Source organism: Ambystoma mexicanum, chromosome 6p (assembly GCF_040938575.1).
Source record: "Ambystoma mexicanum isolate Mex_15411 chromosome 6p, UKY_AmexF1_1, whole genome shotgun sequence".
Classification (NCBI taxonomy): domain Eukaryota; kingdom Metazoa; phylum Chordata; class Amphibia; order Caudata; family Ambystomatidae; genus Ambystoma; species Ambystoma mexicanum.
Window position 1 is genome coordinate 1,505,164,482 of NC_090935.1, and position 8,850 is coordinate 1,505,173,331.

Consider the following 8,850-nt stretch of genomic DNA (forward strand, 5'->3'; position numbering starts at 1 on the left):
GGCGTGTCCTAAGTCCCCATGGTGTTGAGTCTGTGACTGCTGCTTTGGGGCTGCTCTGCCCTTAGCTCCTTCTCCAGTCACATCACCCCAATCCTCATCTTCCTCCTCTGTTGCTGCAACCATCTCTCTTCCTTCCTGTTTAAATCCTAGACCTAATGTAGCACTATTCTCATCAAGTTCTACCTGAACATCCTTGATAGAAGATTTATCACGTCTTACAATTACTCGTCTGCCCCCCCATGTCTCCAATCCAACCTCTCCATCTTGTCTATTCCCTTCTTCCCTGCCTTGCTGTTGTAATCCTAGTCCTCCTTTCTTTGTGGCTCTGTTTTGTCCCAATCGCTTTGCCTCTACTTTTCAAGTTCCCTTCTCAACCTATCTTCTATGCTGGCTGTCAAAGGTCCTTCCAGTCCTCTTCCATTGACCCTAACTGTTGAGAACGTTGACCTTCTCTCAACTTCTGCTGTTAGTCTTTCAACTAACCTTTTCGTCTGCGACATATCCCCTCACTGTTCTCTCCAATTGGACTCTCCTTTGGGGTGTAACCCTCTCCTTTTCTTCCAGTTGTTACCTCTCTGCTAACTGGACTGACAAAGGCATCAAATCTCCTCTATCCCCCCTTTCCAATCTTTGATAGTCCCTCTCTGAAAGCATTGGTTGTTGTCTTCATCTATCCACAGCCAGTGGAGTAGTTCCTGGGGGTGCATACTCTGGAATGGAGTATCCTTTGGCAGGCACCAAAGGATCACCACCATATGGTGGTGGCGCAGAGGGAGCATGGTTGACCTTATTCCAATATCCATGTGGGTGCTCTTTTTCTCATCGTATATGCTCCATTACTCTAAAATATAACATCACCCTTATACCGCGTAACTAAAATGGTATGCATATTTTCTAACATTCCTTTATCAAATGTCCCTTCCTCTGACCATGATTTAAACATTTTCCCCTTAGTTTCTCATATTCATTCCATGTGTGTGTTACTTTAGAATTTTTATTTCATGCCCTGAAAGCACCTGGCAAAGTGATCAAGTGGAGTCTCCATACTTAAATGAATCCGGATACAACAATCTTTTTCTACCAAAACATAACAACGAACCTGCAGCACATAAATCTAATCAAAACCTCAGCACAAAGCCAATTCTTTCCTCACAATTTCTTAAAATGTCCCACAATCATTCATACACTTCTTAGCCACACCACAATTGTCTCACTAAACTTTTTCCCTATTTCTTCCCAAGACACTCATACAAAAAAGACAGAATGTTATTACACCTCCATGCCCAGAAAATCCTCTTTATCTCTTCATCTCTTTTACAGTGCTCTTGTCTACAACCCTATCTTTTTCTGACTACAGAAAGATTCCCCACTACTTCTGACTAACCAAGAAAATAACTTAATAAACAAAGTAAAAAACAGAAAAATGGAAGAAAGACTTACCACATATAATAATTTATTCCCTCCCACCAAATACACAGCCACCCTATTTGACTACATACATATGCATACGCCTAAAGATACAATTCATTACCCTATCAAACACAACTTAGTTTCCTGTCAAAGTGCACTCACATAAACTTGATGTCCTCCTAAGCTCTCCAAAGTGATGCTCCTCTCAATCATCCTGATAGCTGGGCCATGGCACTATGCCGTAGGTAGCAGACAACCTTTTAAGCAATATTGTGCTTGCAAACTGCTCCTTTTCTAGGTGTACAATAACTGGTCCCCCAAGAAAAGTGCTGCAGTCAATATGTCAGCCAATATTTGAGGCCTGGAAACTCCCTTCTTGGTGGGCCTGGAGATCACGTCGCGGTCACCATAGGTAAGGGCTGACCTCACATCTCTGCACTCTAAAATGCCCACCTCTCAATAAGTGAAAGCATGCTGTCATTAAACCAAGTTTATTTCACAACGGATGCTGGGAGAGCGGCTAGACAACTCCTTGGAGATTGAACTAACCTGAGTCTCTGTGAACCACAGGACAGATACAGTATATATACATTTCCAGAACGGCTAACACACTCCCATATCTTCCTCATGCTCCCTTACAAAGTCATCCCACAAATTACAAATGGGTTGGCCCTATACAAGGAAATCTAATCCCCAGAATCTCATTGGGTGCCTTCACTGTGGTACCATCCGTTTGGACATACATTTTTCATGACATTGCAAATACAAGCTCAACCATCTTCTTGGGTTTCTTTCTGCAAGGCATACAACCCTAACATGGGACTCCACTTAGTCACAGTCCTGGAATGCTAAATCTGACATGCATGGTTTATGTATGGACACTTTATGAGGTTATAGAGAGCTAACAAAAAGGCTCCTTTGATGGGGTGCTACCATATTTTTCCAAAAACTCTGACACCCTGAATATTTATTTGTGGCATCCTATCGCACCCTTTCATTATGTGACCACCAATTTAATAGATCTGCCCTCCATTCCCATTATCATCTTTTTCCTGCTAGTTTATTTGACCTTCTCAAAGGCCAGCGGTCATCTCTGCTCCCAGTCACTTTTTGACAGTTTTAAACACTAACCTTAGATTGACAGTGGCAGATGCTTCTTTGGCCTCTCGCTCACAACTTCCAAGCCCAAATCCTAGGCCCATGTTCCTCATTCTATTTCATGTCCAAATAGACGCTTCCTTGTTGTCGCAGCTGTTCCCCTGACAATTGATACTTTCCTCCTTGGCCCGACAGTTTTTCAGAATCAGCGAGACATCTATTTCACAAACCCAGGCTTCAGTTTACGTGTGTTCAAAACTACTATAATGGGTTTCCCATTCAAGAGCCTTTTACCACTTTGTATTAAGCTCTGCACTTTCAATCTCATTGCGCTAAATTGCACAATGTGCTCCCATATTATGTTTACACAATCTTCATTATGTTGCCACAGGTATGCAAACCTTGATGTTTCATACTTGACACAAAATAACACTAGAAGTAACTTTGAACAACCCTTAATTAACTATTTTAGATATATTCAAAACTACAACATTGTAACACTATTACATCCATTCTTAACATTAATATAGTGCGCATAACGTGAATCTCTCCTTCCCATTAAGATAACATCATGACAACTAACTGCATCTGGATAGGAATTCAGATTGTCACAGGAATGCCACAATGCCTTTAGAGAAATCAAGAATCTCAACTTTTGGCAGCATGTATGGCATATTTAGACCTGGGCCAAATGGGCTGGGAACCAGAGGCACGAGTGACGAGAAGGATGCAGGCCTTGTGGTGAACCTTTCCTCCCACCAACTTACAGATGATGAAACGTCAGTGTTAGAGAAGGGTATGGGGTTTGTGTTTACGAACCTACACAATTAGTTTCTTTTTCGACAAGAATTCTTTGCATTTATGCGGAAAGTCTATTTAAAACAGTTCTTTCAAGACAAGCAATTTGAAAGTGACAGTGGAGTTACAGGACTTCACATTAAATCCTCTTTTTGTGTACCTACTAGTGAGAGGGCAGCTGAGGCATTGGTCTTCGAAAGAAGAGTAATGCGTGATTTGAAAATTCTCGAGTCACAAGGGAAGAATAGATCTACTTTCCACAATATCAGCAACCGCGAAAAAACAGCCACGAGGGATTTATTTGAGAACAAAGCCATCATTATCCGCAAAGAGGATAAGGGTGGGGCTATAGTACTCCAGGATCGCGAGTCCTATCTAGCGGAATGTTAGAGACACCTTCTCGACCTGCAGTGTTATACACCTTTACCAGGAGACCCCACGATCGAACTACAACAACGGATCTTTTTGAAAGTTACCAAGGCTAAAGAACGTGGGTGGATTACAACGAAAGAGTCAGACTTCTTGAGCGCTGTGAAACCACAGACTCCACAATTTTATACACTGCCCAAGAGTCACAAAAATATTTCACCTCCACCTGGAAGACCAATCGTTTCGGGGGTGAATTCAGTTTTAGAACCTCTCTCTAGGTTCACTGATTTTTTCCTCCAACCCCTTGTACGTAAAATGCAATCTTACTTACAAGATACGATACAAATGATTAATGAGGTGGAAAACTTTGCTTTCGATCCAAGTTGTGAACTATTAGTGGGTTTAGATGTTATAGCCCTTTATACGAGCATACCTCAACGAGCTTAATTAGAAATGCTGGAAGAACGCCTGCTGTCTGAATACCCGGAATCTGCAGTACCTATGTCATTTGTATTATGGTGTGCTGAAATGGCCCTCACTGAGAGCTATTTCCATTTCAATGGTGAGTACTTTAGGCAGATACAGGGTAAGGCAATGGGGGCCACCCTAGCACCGAGTGTGGCTAACCTCTATACGGAGCAGTTTGAAACTCATAAAATCTTATCCTCAGTCAATACCTTTAGACAGAAGATCAGTACCTGGAAAAGGTATATAGACGACATTTTCGTCATATGGCATGGAACTGCAGAAGAACTAAATGAGTTTTTCAAGTGGCTAAATGTACAAGATCGGTTTTTGAAGTTCACGGTGAGTCAGAGTAATGTAGAACTCAACTTTCTAGACATCACGATAACATTGAATGTCAATACTAAGCTGCTGAGCGTTAAACCTTTCCATAAGAATACTGACAAAAACTCCCTTCTACACTATGAGAGTTTTCATCCGAAGCATGTCAAAGACAACTTGCCGTTAGGTCAGTTTTTACGTTTGAAAAGGAATAGCTCCTACATATCAAACTATAAAGACGAAGCAGAGGGCCTCAGCAAAAGATTATACGCAAGAGGATATCCAGCAAAATTGACACATCTGGCGAAAAAGCGAGCCTTTAACAATAATAGGCTAGTTCTCTTGGAATACAAGACCAATGCCAAGACAAAGGATGATGAGAAATTAGTATTTGTCAATACATTCAGCCATCTCTCTAACCAGATCAAAAAGATTCTGTTGAATAATTGGAACGTCTTGGAGTCTGGTGACAAACCATTGGAGAAACCAATAGTCGCGTTCAAAAGAAGACGAAATCTAAAGGAATTAATAACACGTAATGACATGAGCCTGAGAACTAAGAAACAAAGTACAATCCCTAAAAAATGGGGTTTTTCCAAACTAGTTGGTCACTCAGCTTGTGGGAAATGTATCTGTTGTAGTTTCACCTCTAGAAGTACGGAAGTGAACCTGGGACTTAAAACTCCCTGGCGGCAAACACATTTTAGCAACTGCAACTCCACGATGCTCATTTATGCAATCTGGTGCCCCTGTAACCGAATGTATATTGGAAAAACAGAGCGGAAAATTAAAACACGAATAGGGGAACATAAGAGCTGCATCAGGAATAGGACTCAGAATGCCCCTTTGGTAGACCACTGGGCAGAGTTTAAACACAAAATAGAGGACTTACATTGGAGCGTTCTTTGGAAGATTAACCCCTCTGGCGATATGAATCGTGATAAACTAAGATTATTACAGAAGGAACAACGCATGATTTTTCTTACGAAGAGCTCAGAAACAGGCTTGAATGATAGACTTGAATGGTTAACCTAGAATGTTATACAGTATTGTGAACATGAAACCTTTGGTATGCGTGGAGTTTCTCTGTATACAAGTAATATTCTCTTTAGGTTGATAAGGTAACCTTAGTGTGAGTGCCCGCTGTAGGACAACACACCTTAACACAATGACTTAGTGCATGGCTTGTGGAAACTATTTGAAACAGCCTGCCCAATGATATGCCCAATGGCCCATGTTAATAACATTGGTTTAAGTGTTTAAATCCTCCATCTCCTTGGGATGACTTTGATGAGGTATCCTGCGCTCCCTGTTGGGAACGCACATATTTATATATTCTTTACAGTTGAAAATAATAACATTGCATTACCGTGGTAACCATAATATTTCCTTGGGGCTGTATGCGTTTTTTCCATCATTTTTTTTTTCCATCATTTTTTTCCCATCGTTTTTCCAGTGTGTGGGCTCTTTTAGTAGGGCTGACTGCCTGTGGAGGCAATAATGCACAGGTTTTGCTTCTCTGTTGCTTCTCTGCAGTATCTATTTGCCATTTTGGTACAGTGTTCAAATCATTCACCGTTTTTTGGGATGAATTTGACGAAGTAATTCTGTATTCTCTGCCTGCGAACTCAGACAACAATATACTTCCTTGGTAAAAAGTAACAATATTGCATTACCATATAGATCACGATTTTTTCGGGGGGCTGTGCCTGTTCTCTCCAGGGCGTGGGCTCTTTCATTAGGGCTGGCTGCCTGTGTAGGTATGAATGCACATTTTCTGTATTCCGTTAGCTTTTATACGCTATTCGGTGCAGGACAGCTCCCGTATCCTTCTGCTTCAGCTCGTGCCTTGTATGGGTGAATACCCATTTAAACCTACAATAGACTGGTTAACTTCCACACATTATCCATTACAGGATGATTTCTGCTCCCATCCGTTTCGTGTTGTTTCTCGCACGGGTTAACATCCAGTGAGAAAACATCCAGTGAGAAATCAGGACTACAAGTCCCAATACACTGTGGAATGTAGATGTCATTTGGGAATGGTAGCTGCAACAGCTGCACCTAATTAAGGGAGGCACGCAGGCCATTTTTTGACTGGCCTATATAAACGAAAGAGCGCATTATTGACCTATTGCTCTCCGGAAGTTGGCAACAAGACGAGTCACATACCAAACTGGGCTGCAGTTCATTCCATGACACGCCAGAACTCTATGGGCTTTGCCGGCGGTGTGTCGACTTTATAACGGTAAGGACTGGAGCTGCGTTTGTTCCGATTTCGACATTCTCACTAGTCACGTTGTGTGTGTGCAGATGTCGGAGTCAGATTAAACTAGGGAGTGCCTGTACAAATCATGCCACTTTTAATGACTAAAGTTCACTTAGAGAATGCGGGTCACAGAAATGTGCTAATTCGCCTGATAAGGCTGCTTATGTCTGTGAGAATGGCTCTGCCTACGGCTATACAGGAAGCTGCCCTTGGCGAGTAAGAGCCTTCATCTCTGGTGTTAAAAGGCTGTAGAAATTCAGAATAAGTGGCCGGTTTGTTTGACTCTTATTTGAACTTTAAACGGATTGCTTATTTTAAGTCAGGATGTTGGTGATGGCTAAGTTCTCTAAACTAACACAGGGTCGTTGCGTGAGACATACTGCTGCTGTCTAATAAATATGTATTATAATTGATACTAAATTAGATTCTGCCTATATATATATATTTTTTTGCCCGTGTAGACATACTTGATTGGGTGGTGAACTATGGCAGTAATCACGTTAAGTGCAGCAGTTTATCGGTGCAATGCATACCGCTATCAACTCAAGGTAAGGGAGAGTGACCTTTTCATTTTATTACCTCCCTGGGTTGAAATAGATTTTGAGACATTGTTAACAGCGTCCTCCATTTTTTTCTGCCTTCACACTTTTTAACAGATGCCTGGAAGTGCATTATAGTGGAACCCGTTTAGTAATCTGACAGTGGTCATTTGAATTTGTTAAGACACTCTACAGATACCTAGTTGTGTCGCATTACTGCGTAAGCTACCGCAAGGTAAGCTCTGTGAAGTTTTGGCTTTACTTAATTTGGTAAAAATTGCTCACCTAGCGACTTCTTTTCCCTTTTCCCTTCTCCCGCTTCCATTTTTGCACTATTTAGGGCAATCTAAATACTTAGCATATGATGTGTTGCTCTATGGGAAATTGGGCTCTCCAGAGTGTTTTTTTTTTTTTTCATATGAAGTCTTGTTATTTTTAAACATGAGGAGTCCGGCTCTTGGTTGAACAGCCCTATAAGTAGACAAGTTGGAGCATTGAACAGCTCCACAGACATTGTAATATAACAGTCTGATGAGTGAGGGACTATATTGATTGGTCTTTTTATCTCCTTGTCTCTTCACAGGTGTCACGTGTCCGTCCCTCGTGGGAGGGCAGTTCGAAATCTATCACAACAGGAAAACAGCTGTTTTTGTATGGGATTCAGCAACAGTCCACTTTGAACGGATTGTAAATTGTCAGGCTCCAGTTGCCTTTTTAAGTCAGTCTCCACGTAGTTCTTAATGTGGATGATGGCTGAATAGTCGTGGAGAATTAATGTTTATCTTGAACTAATCAGGTTGTGAGGCGGTGATTATAGCTCTGCCCCGTTATACGATCAATTGAGACACATCGTGTTTTTAAGTATATACCCCTGATGCATTTCCCCTGACTGTGTATGTATGGAATGAGTGAGGAATGAAACATGTTGGGTTGAATGGGAGTGAAGTAGTGTGGAATTTAATCCAGCCATGTTATTTTTCTTTAAACCCCATTACTGTGGTTAGGCTTAGAAGTAACAAATGGATTTAGATATTTTTGTTCATGTTGTAATCCTTGATTTTGTGTTTCCTTAGGATTATTTGTACACTTCTTTTTCCCGGTGTACTTAATTCGTCACCGTTGTGGGTTGGTCGTTGTTATTTTCTGTTTTTTTCTTTTTCTTTTTATGTATAAAGTTTTTATGGATCGTGTCATTTGTATTAAATGATGAATCATGCCGTGTTGGCATTTTTATGATGTATATTTACCATTGAAGGTTAAATAAAATTGATAATTGAATACCTGGTTAAATGTACATTGTTTTTGTATCCACTTCCCATTGTGCAGTGCTTTTAATACTGAAGTACAAATGATTAGAGATATGAGAACTTGTTTTTTATATCTCTATTCCTGCCTTATAACTAGCGAGGTTGGACACGTGACCTTGTGACACCACACTGTGGACCATTTCCTTAGTTTATATTATTTAGGTGTTCCTAAAGTTAGGGGGCTCTTTTGGTCCTACAGTTTAATCCCCCGACCTCTTTTGTGTATATTGATATTATGACCCAGACCTGGAAACTGTACTCATGTGGATGCCAG

At 41.0% G+C, this 8,850-nt stretch overlaps 1 long non-coding RNA gene across 1 annotated transcript; it reads left to right on the forward strand.

Annotated features, from left to right (window-relative positions):
• The first annotated feature begins 6,576 nt into the window (after positions 1-6,576).
• LOC138511078 (uncharacterized) lies at positions 6,577-8,547 on the forward strand. The gene is made up of 4 exons (XR_011280572.1): positions 6,577-6,709; positions 7,192-7,278; positions 7,387-7,504; positions 7,853-8,547. It is a non-coding gene; the product is annotated as an uncharacterized lncRNA (long non-coding RNA).
• The last annotated feature ends 303 nt before the right edge of the window (positions 8,548-8,850 follow it).